A 12,370-nucleotide genomic window follows, 5' to 3' on the forward strand; every position below is an offset into this window, starting at 1 on the left:
TATGGAGTGTTAAGTCAAGTTTTTGGACCAAAGTTAATTTATGTTGAATTTCACAATAAAACCAGTTTTTCTTGATGGGATTAGATGGAGACAGTGGATATTGTATAAGTTTTGTCACAGATACAAATATTACCTGTTTTTTAGAAAAATATTAAAGATAACCTAATATGCCAAAATGACTAGGTCTGTAGTTTTGCTTTTATAAAATGCCCTCAAATTTAAATGTAATTCCCAAGTAGCAATAAAGTCCACATCTCTGGATTATCTATTATTTGCGCTACAGGTACCAAGAAACCATTTTCCCTGCCTAGAATAGTAACCCTTATTATGCCTTAGAAGTGCATTTGTGAAATGTTGGTTTAATGTATACCTCATAATTTAGAATTTAATTAGGTTACCACTTTTAATACCATCTAAATACAATATACTGACCCAATCTAGAAAGTTGGATCAAAGTTTGAAATGAAGATTCACAGTTTACCTTCCCAGGCTTGTTATTAACATTTCACATTTATACTCTTAGCTTTGACTTGTATGCCTCACAGATGAATTCAAGTTTAATTATAATTCCACTACACCATGTTAATTAGGTAGCTTTCCCAAATCTGAGAACATCAATGCTAATCTCTTCGTGATGTTTTGAGGCTTCACAGCTTAAATCCATTATAGTATTATGGAATCTATAGTTTAGGATTGTGGAGAAAGGCTTCAGAGGAGTATTTTGTTGTTGTAACAATCCAATTAAGGGACCATTTCAGGAATTGTTGGAAGGTGGGTTATTCTGTAGTAACTATGCTTCAACTGTCATGCAGTACATCCAGAAACAATCCATTTCAACTTCCGAACATTTGGTTTGGAACACTTGTTTGATGAATTTTCAGTTAAACACTTGGATACAAGCTCTTACTTACCAGAAGGTCAAATCTCTGCCGTTTATCTTGGAATGTGTCTAAAGACATTCTATTCCTTCTGTTAACTCTACACACTTGTGTGCTTGGATCTCCAGTGCAATGATAGACAACGCCAACACAGAAGGCTTGGCTTTAGAAAATATGATCCTGCAGTGGCATGCCTTAAGTTGAGCTTCTAGTCTTTCAAAATTAAGGCTATTCTTCTTTCAATTGGCAAGTTCTCTTGAGTGAATGAATAGTAGAGTTGCAGAAATTGAAAGGCGATAGTAGCTTTGACTTTCCAACATACCTTCTCCGATGCAATCTTTTCCATTCTCATCAAGTCTGAAACCGTGAACCTATGCCGGCTTATTCGGATCAAGTCAGTTGCCAATGGGACATTCCTTTCCTCTTCTACTGGTTTTACAGCCCAACAGAAGCAGCTCAGCCCAACACACCCAAGGTCTGTACCTTCGTTTGGGACAGGAATCTGTCCAGTAAATTCACAGCTAGAGAAAGTGTCTCTGTGTCGAAGCCAAAGAACTGAGTTAGACCAGGAAGATCTTTTACTTCGAAGTCCCTTAGCCTTGCAGTCATTCTGAGGCCATTATCGTGTGCAGATTCAATTAGTCTCAAGCCACAGACCTTTGGCTGACATCTGCACTCCTGCTCCAACAGAGCATTCAGCTGGTGTAGCAGTTTCTGAGAGTCAGTTGTTGTCACTACCTCTATCATATTGACTGTGACTGTGGCTCTTCTGCGGTAACCTCCCTCCCTGGGCCTGCTCTCACCTCACCCCACGATATCAAATCCGACATGCTCACGAGGCGAAGGGACTCGACGGTAAGAGGTGAGCAGCCCGGGGAGGGGGGGCCGTCTTGGGTGGAGGTCTCTGCAACGCTCCCAGACGACAGTGCCCATCACAGAGTCAGCTCCTAGCCCTAAAAGAGCAGGTTTGTAATAGGTTGGGGAGAGGAAGAAATGGGTGAGGTTTGAAGAAAAAGGGAAGTTCCATGAAAAGATTAGAATGAAGAAATAGAGGGTATAAAGAATGTGGAGCCAGTGCAGGAGGAAAAAAGAGAGATGGTGTCAGGACATCTGGCATAAAATGCCTGTTGCATACCTGGAGACAAAGAAGGAGGGGGAGGTGAGCAAGAGGGTGCCTGACACAAAGAGCATGGAAGAAGGGAGAAAGGCCTCAGGAGTTTTTTGTCTTCCATTAATTGTTCACCTTGGTTAATTTGTAAATGATATTTTGTAAAGAGGTGTTAGAATCCTGAAAATGTCTGGAAGCCTCAGGTTACAAGTTAAAATAGGCATCGTATTATTATTATTATTATTATTATTATTATTATCATTTCATTTAGAGCCATGGCAATTTAATTCTGAAAAAAACGTTTGGGGAGGTTGAAAGTTCCCTGTAATAGCCATTCTGGTTTAAATTATCTTTAGCTAAATTGGCCCATGTAATTAAAAATGTTCATGAGGAGGGCCATAGTGTTTAAACCGTAGGGTTTAAAACTAAGTGAGGGTCCCAGAAAAATGGCTCTCCTGAGACAGTTTAGAGGATTGGGATTTCATTACTCAAAACCAAGGTTCAACAAAACAAAAAAGAACTCACCAGAAAAGACAAAGCTTTCACAAAAACAGAAAAGATAAAGCTTTTAAGCAGATCCCAAATTAAGCCTGGAGAGCTCAAAACACATAGAGAGTAGGTCTTTAATCCAGGAGAAAACTTACCTCAAACTCCAGCATCAACCAAAAAGCAGTTAGAGCTCACTGGGTTCAGTGGGTACCACCACCTGTTTCTCACCAGCCTTGGAGTTGCTGGGGTTCTACTCTGGATCCTACTCATCTGACACCAAGTAATATCGACCTTAGAACATTCAGTTATTTTACCAGCAAAATGGCTTTATTCAGGAATAACAGAAGAGTCGCAATTCAGGTCATGTGAGCTATGGTAAAACCACAGGCAAATCTGGAGATCAAAGGAAAGGAGTGTCGATTTGCAGAGAAAAGGAGGACCCTGGGTGGGGGGCTGCTTTGAACAAAAGTCTACTGGAGGAAAACAAGAGTACAGAGTGGTGACAGTTTCTCATTGACTGAGTTGTGGTCTTTTCTCATTGGCTGAGGTAGTTGCTGGCATGGAGAAATTCTTCCTCCTGCTGGAGTGGTAAAGTACGTTTCTTCCTACTTTATGCAAGATACATCTCTTCGGATTGGGAACTGCAGTTGAAGAGAATGGTATGAAGTGAGACCTTCTCCTTCCAGCCTCACTACCCCGTTTTAAATGAGGTTTCCTCTATTCAATTTCATAACTGCTACCAAAGAGATAGACCAGACAGGAATGCGGAAGTGGGTCCAGGGAAGTCTAAATTAAGAGGAGGTAGGGAAAGTGTCAAAAGCCTGGGAATTCCAGCTATTGGGGTGGGCTCTCTGGTGCTTGAAATGTGTGTTTGTAAGGAAGATGATAATTCACATGAGGTATCAGAAAATAACTGAAATTAGATGAGCAAAATTGTAAAGTAGGTTAAGGATGTTAAGGATTCTGATTCTAACTGCTTATGTGAGTTGCTTATAGTTTTAAGCAAAAAATGATATATGATTATACAACATAATATCTCTATATATCAAGTTAACCTGGTTGCTTTTTTGATTGAAACGGTAAATTCTACTTGTGTGTGTTTTCTGTAAATTTGTATTCATGGAACATGACCCTTTATTTACTACTTGAAGCAGCAAAGCAGGAATTCCTTAGAGTTTATTTTGGATGCAATATATCTGTGATGCTTTGGCATTGTCTTGAACATTTTACAAGTATTAGCTCATTTAATTCTGACAATAGTCCTCTGCTGTACTGTGATTAAGCTCATTTCACACATAAGAAAAGGAGACATAGAAAGGTTAAAAAAACACAGACAAGGGGCGCCTGGGTGGCTCAGTCGGTTAAGCCGCCGACTTCGGCTCAGGTCATGATCTTGCAGTCCGTGAGTTCAAGCCCCGCGTCGGGCTCTGTGCTGACAGCTCAGAGCCTGGAGCCTGTTTCAGATTCTGTGTATCCCTCTCTCTGACCCTCCCCCGTTCATGCTCTGTCTCTCTCTGTCTCAAAAATAAATAAACGTTAAAAAAAAAAATTAAAAAAAAAAAAACACGGACAAGTGAAATAATATATCATTGGTGGTGGCAATGTGATTTGTCTCTGGTGCCTCTGCTCTGCTCTTAAGCATTAAGTTGTGGCGTCTCTAGGTAGAAATACTGCCTGGTTCTTTAGTCCTCAGTGGAGTGGGATCAGTGTTCGAAGTGGAAAATGCTCTAGGGCTGAATCTGTGAAAGCTTGTTAGCTTAACAGGAAGAGAGAAGGCAAAAACAATATAATAAAAAGAGGACAGATTTCAAAAAAGCAAAGTCATCTGGGACATTTGTGTACAATGCTTTTGTAGAAGGAGTTAACTACCATTGGGAAATTTGGGGTGTTATTTAGTATTTACAAAGTCACTTCTAAGAAAAGGGCTTGAAATTCTATCAGGTAAATCAACCGAAACTATCCCTCAGGTGACTTTGGTCCAAAAAAGCTTTTCTTACAGAACAGTACAATAACGATACTGGGTATAATGATAACCTGGAGACAGTAAGAACCCCCTTCCATACACACATATGCATATACTTTCATATATGCAACTTAATAAGGCAGAGTTGTGTGTGACTCAGTTTAAAACATTTCCATGAATATCAAGTTAAAGCTTTTTCGATGCATCTTTGAATAAATATGATATATGTACAGTTCTTTAGTTCCCTGATTTTTTCTAAATAACCCTCAGATCTGCAATTTTATAAAGTATAGTATTTTAGTGTAATTAATTCACCTGTACCAATCCATCCATCTTCATAAGTTATCAATATTTTACCACTATTATATCCTCTATCCACTCTCCACCCCTTCCTGATTATTATTATTTATACTTCATTTTATATAAAATGTATATACCTTTATTGAAATGTGCACATCTTAGGTATACAGTTTGAACAAAGATATGTACACATGTCATTTGTGTATTTATTATACTATAGAACATTTGTAATTCACCAGAAAGTTTCCTCCCAGTTAAACCCTACCCCTTATGGTAGCCAGCCTCTAAGATGGTCCACAGAGATCACCATATTCCCTTGTACAGTCTCCTCCCACACTAAATAAGATTGACTAAGGTAACCCATAGGATGTGATAGATATGATGCAGTATATCTTTAAAGACATTTCAGATTTCATCTTGCTCTCTTTTGGATCACTTTTTCTGGGAAAGGTCAGCTGTCATGCTGTGAAGATACTCAAGGCACTGTGGCAAGGAACTGAGGCCTACTGAGGCCCGAGTCAGTAGGGACCTGAAACCTTTGCCAACAACCATCTGAGCGAGCCATATTAGCAATGAATCAGCCAGCCCTGATCAAACCATTAGATGACTGCAGTCCTGGCCATTCTCCCGATTTGAGTCTCATGAGAGATTCTGAACCAGACCTTTTGGGCTATGGTACTCGCAAATTTCAGAAACTATTTGATAATAATTGTTTGTTATTTTAATCTGTTAAATTGGGGGTAATTTCTGGTATGGCAACAGATACTACTGCATTCTCAATATATTTGTTCTGAGTTTTTATATTATTATTAATTTGCCTATTCTAGAACTTCATATAAATGGAATTATACTGTGTGTCATTAGTAATTGATTTTTTTATCTCTCTCTCTCTCTCTCTCTCTCTATCTATTATGTAATCTCCATGACCAACATGGGGCTCAAACTCACAACCTCGAGATCAAGACTCACATTCTCTTTGACTGAGCCAACTAGGTGCCCCAGTAATTGATTTTAAAATATAATTTTATCTTTAATAGTTTGAACTTTACTTGAAAAGTTTCTGAAGAAATTAGTTATTCATCGAATTACCAAAGAAGCAATGTCCAATGGATAATAGTTTTTAATTGCCTTAGCAATTTCTTATTCATGTATGTACGTGTGTGTGTGTGTTTGTGTAACCCATTATTTATTTAGCCTTTTCATCACATTTGTTTGTTTGTTTATTTATTTATTTAATATATATAATTTATTGTGAAATTGGTTTCCATACAACACCCAGTGCTCATCCCAACAGGTGCCCTCCTCAATGCCCATCACCCACTTTCCCCTCCCCCCCCCCATCAACCCTCAGTTTATTCTCACTATTTAAGAGTCTCTTATGGTTTGCCTCCTTGCCTCTCTGTAACCTTTTTTTTCTTCCCCCTTCTCCTCCCCCCCCCCCCCCCGGTCTTCTGTTGAGTTTCTCAGTATCCACATATGAGTGAAAACATATGGTATCTGTCTTTCTCTGCCTGACTTATTTCACTTAGCATAACACTCTCCAGTTCCATCCACGTTGCTACAAATGGCCAGATTTCATTCTTTCTCATTGCCAAGTAGTATTACATTGTATATATAAACCACATCTTTTTTTTAATATGAAATTTATTGTATAAAAAAACCCACATCTTTATCCATTCATCAGTTGATGGACATTTAGGCTCTTTCCATAATTTGGCTATTGTTGAAAGTGCTGCTATAAACATTGGGGTACAAGTGCCCCTATGCAACAGTACTCCTGTATCCCTTGGGTAAATTCCTAGCAGTGATTTTGCTGGGTCATAGGGTAGATCTACTTTTAATTTTTTTGAAGAACCTCCACACTGTTTTCCAGAGCGGCTGCACCAGTTTGCATTCCCATCAACAGTGCAAGAGTGTTCCCATTTCTCCGCATCCTCTCCAGCATCTATAGACTCCTGAGTTGTGCATTTTAGCCACTCTGACTGGCGTGAGGTGGTATCTCAGTGTGGTTTTGATTTGTATTTCCCTGATGAGAAGGGACGTTGAGCATCTTTTTTTGTGCCTGTTGGCCATCTGGATGTCTTCTTTACAAAAGTGTCTATTCATGTCTTATGCCCATTTCTTCACTAGATTATTTGTTTCTTGGGTGTGGAGTTTGGTGAGTTCTTTATAGATTTTGGATACTAGCCCTTTGTCTGATATGTCATTTGCAAATATCTTTTCCCATTCCATTGGTTGCCTTTTAGTTTTGTTAATTGTTTCCTTTGCAGTGCAGAAGCTTTTTATCTTCATGAGGTCCCAATAGTTCATTTTTGCTTTTAATTCCCTTGCCTTTGGAGATGTGTCAAGTAAGAAATTGCTGCAGCTGAGGTCACAGAGGTTTTTTTCCTGCTTTCTCCTCTAGGGTCTTGATGGTTTCCTGTCTCACATTCAGGTCCTTCATCCATTTTGAGTTTATTTTTCTGAATGGTGTAACAAAGTGGTCTAGTTTCATTCTTCTGCATGTTGTTGTCCTGTTCTCCCAGCACCATTTGTTAAAGAGACTGTCTTTTTTCCATCGGATATTCCTTCCTGCTTTGTCAAAGATTAGTTGGCCATACATTTGTGGGTCCAATTCTGGAGTCTCTATTCTATTCCATTGGCCCATGTATCTGTTTTTGTGCCAATACCATGCTGCCTTGATGATGACAGCTTTGTAGTAGAGGCTAAAGTCTGGGATTGTGATGCCTCCCGCTTCTTTTTCAATATTACTTTGGCTATTACTGTGGTTCCATACAAATTTTAGGATTGCTTGTTCTAGCTTCGAGAAGAATGTTGGTGCAATTTTGATTGGGATTGCATTGAATGTGTAGATAGCTTTGGGTAGTATTGACATTTTAACAATATTTATTCTTCCAATCCATGAGCATGGAATGTTTTTCCATTTCTTTATATCTTCTTCAATTTCTTTCATAAGCTTTCTATAGTTTTCAGCATACAGATATTTACATCTTTGGTTAGGTTTATTCCTAGGTATTTTATGATTCTTGGTGCAATTGTAAATGGGATCAGTTTCTTTGTCTTTCTGTTGCTTCATTATTAGTGTATAAGAATGAAACTGATTTCTGTACATTGATTTTGTATCCTGAGACATTGCTGAATTCATGTAACAGTTCTAGCAGACTTATGGTGGAGTCTGTCGGGTTTCCTATGTATAGTATCATGTCATCTGCAAAAGGTGAAAGCTTGACTTCATATTTGCCAATTTTGATGCCTTTGATTTCCTTTTGTTGTCTGATTACTGATGCTAGAACTTCCAACATCATGTTAAACAACAGCTGTGAGAGTGGACATCCTGTCGTGTTCCTGATCTCAGGGGGAAAGCTCTCAGTTTTTCCCCATTGAGGATGATATTAGCTGTATGATTTATTATCATGAATGGCTTTTATGATATTTAAGTATGTTCCTTCTATCCCGACTTTCTCGAGGGTTTTTATTAAGAAAAAATGCTGAACTGTGTCAAACGCTTTTTCTGCATTGATTGACAAGATCGTATGGTTCTTACCTTTTTTCTTTTGTTAATGTGATGTATGAATAATTCTTTTTATATGCTGTTGAATTTGATTTGCGAGTATCTTGTTGAGAATTTTTGCATCCATATTCATCAGGGATAATGGATTGTAGTTCTCTTTTTTTTGCTGGGTCTCTGTCTGGTTTAGGAATCAAAGCAATGCTGGCTTTATAGAGTGAGTCTAGAAGTTTTCCTTCCCTTTCTATTTTTTGGAACAGCTTGAGAAGGATAGGTATTTTCTCTGCTTTAAATGTCTGGTAGAATTCCCCAGGGAAGCCATCTGCTCCTGGACTCTTATTTGTTGGGAGATTTTTGATAACTGATTCAATTTCTTCACTGGTTATGGGTCTGTTCAAATTTTCTATTTCTTCCTTTTTGAGTTTTGGAAGTGTGTGGATGCTTCGGAATTTGTCCATTTCTTCCAGGTTGTCCAGTTTGTTGGCATATACTTTTTCATATTATTCCCCGAAAATTGCTAGTATTTCTGAGGGATTGGTTGTAATAATTCCATTTTCATTCATGATTTTATCTATTTGGGTCCTCTCCCTTTTCTTTTTGAGAAGCCTGGCTAGAGGTTTATCAATTTTGTTTATTTTTTCAAAAAAACCAACTCTTAGTTTCATTGATATGCTCTACTGTGTTTTTAGATTCTATATTGTTTATTTCTGCTCTGATCTTTAGTATTTCTCTTCTTCTGCTGGGTTTGGGGTGTCTTTGCTGTTCTGCTTCTATTTCCTTTAGATGTGCTGTTAGGTTTTGTACTTGGGATTTTTCTTGTTTCTTGACAAAGGCCTGGATTGCAATGTATTTTCCTCTCAGGACTGCCTTTGCTACATCCCAAAGCATTTGGATTGTTGTATTTTCAGTTTTCATTTTTGTTTCAATATATTTTTAAATTTCTTCTCTAATTGCCTGGATGACCCATTCATTCTTTAGTAGGGTGTTCTTTAACCTCCATGCTTTTGGAGGTTTTCCAGACTTTTTCCTGTGGTTGATTTCAAGCTTCATAGCATTGTGGTCTGAAAGTATGCATGGTATGATTTCAATTCTTGTATACTTATGAAGGGCTGTTTTGTGACCCAGTATGTGATCTATCTTGGAGAAGGTTCCATGTGCAATTGAGAAGAAAGTATATTCTGTCACTTTGGGATGGAGAGTTCTAAATATATCTGTCAAGTCCATCTGATCCAATATATCATTCAGGGCCCTTGTTTCTTTATTTATTGTCTGTCTAGATGTTCTATCCATTGTTGTAAGTGGAGTATTAAAGTCTCCTGCAATTACCACATTCTTATCAATAAGGTTGCTTATGTTTGTGATTAGTTGTTTTATATATTTGGGGGCTTCCGAATTCAGTGCGTAGACGTTTATAATTGTTAGCTCTTCCTGATGGATGGACCCTGTAATTATTATATAATGCCCTTTTTCAACTCTTGTTACAGCCTTTAATTTAAAGTCTAGTTTGTCTGATATAAGTATGGCTACTCCAGCTTTCTTTTGACTTCCAGTAGCATGATAGATGGTTCTCCATCCCCTCACTTTCAATCTGAAGGTGTTCTCAGGTCTGAAATGAGTCTCTTGTAGACAGCAAATAGATGGGTCTTGTTTTTTAATCCATTCTGATACCCTATGTCCTTTGGTTGGAGCATTTAGTCCATGTACATTCAGTGTTATTATAGAAAGATATGGGTTTAGAGTCATTGTTGTGTCTGTAGGTTTCATGCTTGTAGTGATGTCTCTAGTACTTTGTGGTCCTTGAAACATTTCACTCACAGAATCCCCCTTAGGATCTCTTTTAGGGCTGGTTTAGTGGTGATGAATTCCTTCAGTTTTTGTTTGGGAAACCCTTTATCTCTCCTTCTATTCTGAATGACAGACTTGCTGGGTAAAGGATTCTTGGCTGCATATTTTTTTTCTGTTCGTCACATTGAAGATTTCCTGCCATTCCTTTCTGGCCTGCCAAGTTTCAGTAGATAGGTCTGCTACTACACTACCCTTATGTGTCTACCTTCGTATGTTAAGGCCCATTTATCCCTAGCTGCTTTCAGAATTCTCTCTTTATCCTTGTATTTTTCCAGTTTCACTATGATATGTCATGCAGAAGATCGATTCAAGTTACATCTGAAGGAAGTTCTCTGTGCCTCTTGGATTTCATTGCCTTTTTCCTTCCCCAGATCAGGGAAGTTCTCAGCTATGATTTGTTCAAGTACACCTTCAGCCCCTTCTCTTCTCTCTTCTTCGTCCGGAATTCCTATGATACAGATACCGTTCTCTTTGATTGCATCACTTAGTTCTCTAATTCTCACCTCGTACTCCTGGATTTTTTTATCTCTTTTTTTCTCAGTTTCCTCTTTTTCCATAATTTTATCTTCTAATTCACCTATTCTCTCCTCTGCCTCTTCAATCTGCACTGTGGCCACCTCCATTTTATTTTGGAGCTCATTTATAGCATTTTTTAGCTCCTCGTGACTATTTCTCAGTCCCTTGATCTCTGTAGCAATAGAATCTCTGCTGTCCACTATGCTTTTTTCAAGCCCAGCGATTAATTTTATGACTATTATTCTAAATTCTTGTTCTGTTATATTGCTTAAATTGGTTTTGATTCATTCATTAGCTGTCGCTACTTCCTGGAATTTCTTTTGAGGAAGTTTCTTCCGTTTCATCATTTTGGCTAGTTTTTTGTCCCTTATGCGTTTTATTTATTATTTTTATTTTTTTTAATGTTTATTTATTTTTGAGACAGAGAGAGACATAGCATGAATGGGGGAGGGTCAGAGAGAGGGAGACACAGAATCTGAAACGGGCTCCAGGCTCTGAGCTGTCAGCACAGAGCCGGACGCGGGGCTCGAACCCACGGACCGCGAGATCATGACCTGAGCCGAAGTCGGCCGCCCAACCGACTGAGCCACCCATGCGCCCCCCTTATGCGTTTTAAAAGCTTGTTGTGTGCTCTGCACCTGTGAGCACTGCTATATTAAATGGGGGTCATACACTGTCCAGGGCCTGGACCTTCAGGAGGTGTTTATTTGGAGATTGTTACTTGCTCTCTGTTGTTGTGTTTGGTTATTTTCTTACCCTACTTGTAGTAATATTTTGGACCCTCCCCCAGGTGTGCTTTGATTTGTTACTTGGAGTAGCCCTGTAAAGGAAACAGATAAACAGGAGACAAAAACATACGAACGCACAAACAACACAAACAAACGAATAAACAAAAACAAAAATCTAAAGACTAAAAACAAAAAACCCAAAAACGCTGACGACAAGTAAAGAAGAGGGTGAGGTGGTGCTGATGGAAGAGGACATACAAAGAGAGAAATGACAGGAACGGGGTGCTGGGGGGGGTGAAGAAAAAATAAACATTGACTAGGCGGAGAGACTGAAAGGCTTAATCCAGAGAGAGTGAAAGTAAGATAAAGAAGGAGGCGGGGAAAACGAAAGGAAGATAAAATTACCCAGACCGGGAATCTATATGGCTAGATTATTCCAGAGAAAGAGAAAGAGAAAGGAGTGTAAAGAAGGAGGTATAGAACATGTATCAAGATAATATATTAAATATGCCTGTTTAGACAGACCAATAACCTGAGTAACCGGCCTAGGGGAGGGAAGAGATAAGGAGGAGAAACGGGAGGGCTGGGCGGGGGTGGTAATATATCTATATATCCAGAATTGACCTATAGTTAATCCTGGCAGTACTGCATCACTTGTCTCCAGTAGCTGTCCGCAGGGTCTGTGCCGCTTGGGTGTATACACAGTTACCCAGTGCAAAGGGGCGTGGTTTGGTGTAATCTGAACCCACTTCCACTATGTGCCCCAGGAGTGATCCCTGAGGCCCTGCCTCGGTGGTGGTGGGGGAGGGGGGAATGATGACTCCGAGTCTCTTCTCCACAGAGTCAGACCGGTGGACTCAGTTTGAGTCGTCCTCACTGTGCTGAGGGAGCAGAGGGGGCGGTCCTTCTCGCTCCACGAACTCCCGGGACCCTGTGCTTGGGTAGGATTCAGAGTCCTGCTCCGTGAGGTCTGGCGCTGGAGAAGCGCCTCTCAGTGCGGCGATATGTGGCACCAGCTGGCTTTGTCTGTGCCAT

At 39.4% G+C, this 12,370-nt stretch overlaps 1 pseudogene; it reads right to left on the bottom strand.

Moving 5' to 3' along the window:
- Positions 1–741: 741 nt before the first annotated feature.
- Positions 742–1,625, bottom strand: LOC102961231 (annotated as a pseudogene).
- Between the last annotated feature and the right edge of the window lie 10,745 nt (positions 1,626–12,370).

This window comes from Panthera tigris, chromosome B2 (assembly GCF_018350195.1).
Source record: "Panthera tigris isolate Pti1 chromosome B2, P.tigris_Pti1_mat1.1, whole genome shotgun sequence".
NCBI lineage: Eukaryota > Metazoa > Chordata > Mammalia > Carnivora > Felidae > Panthera > Panthera tigris.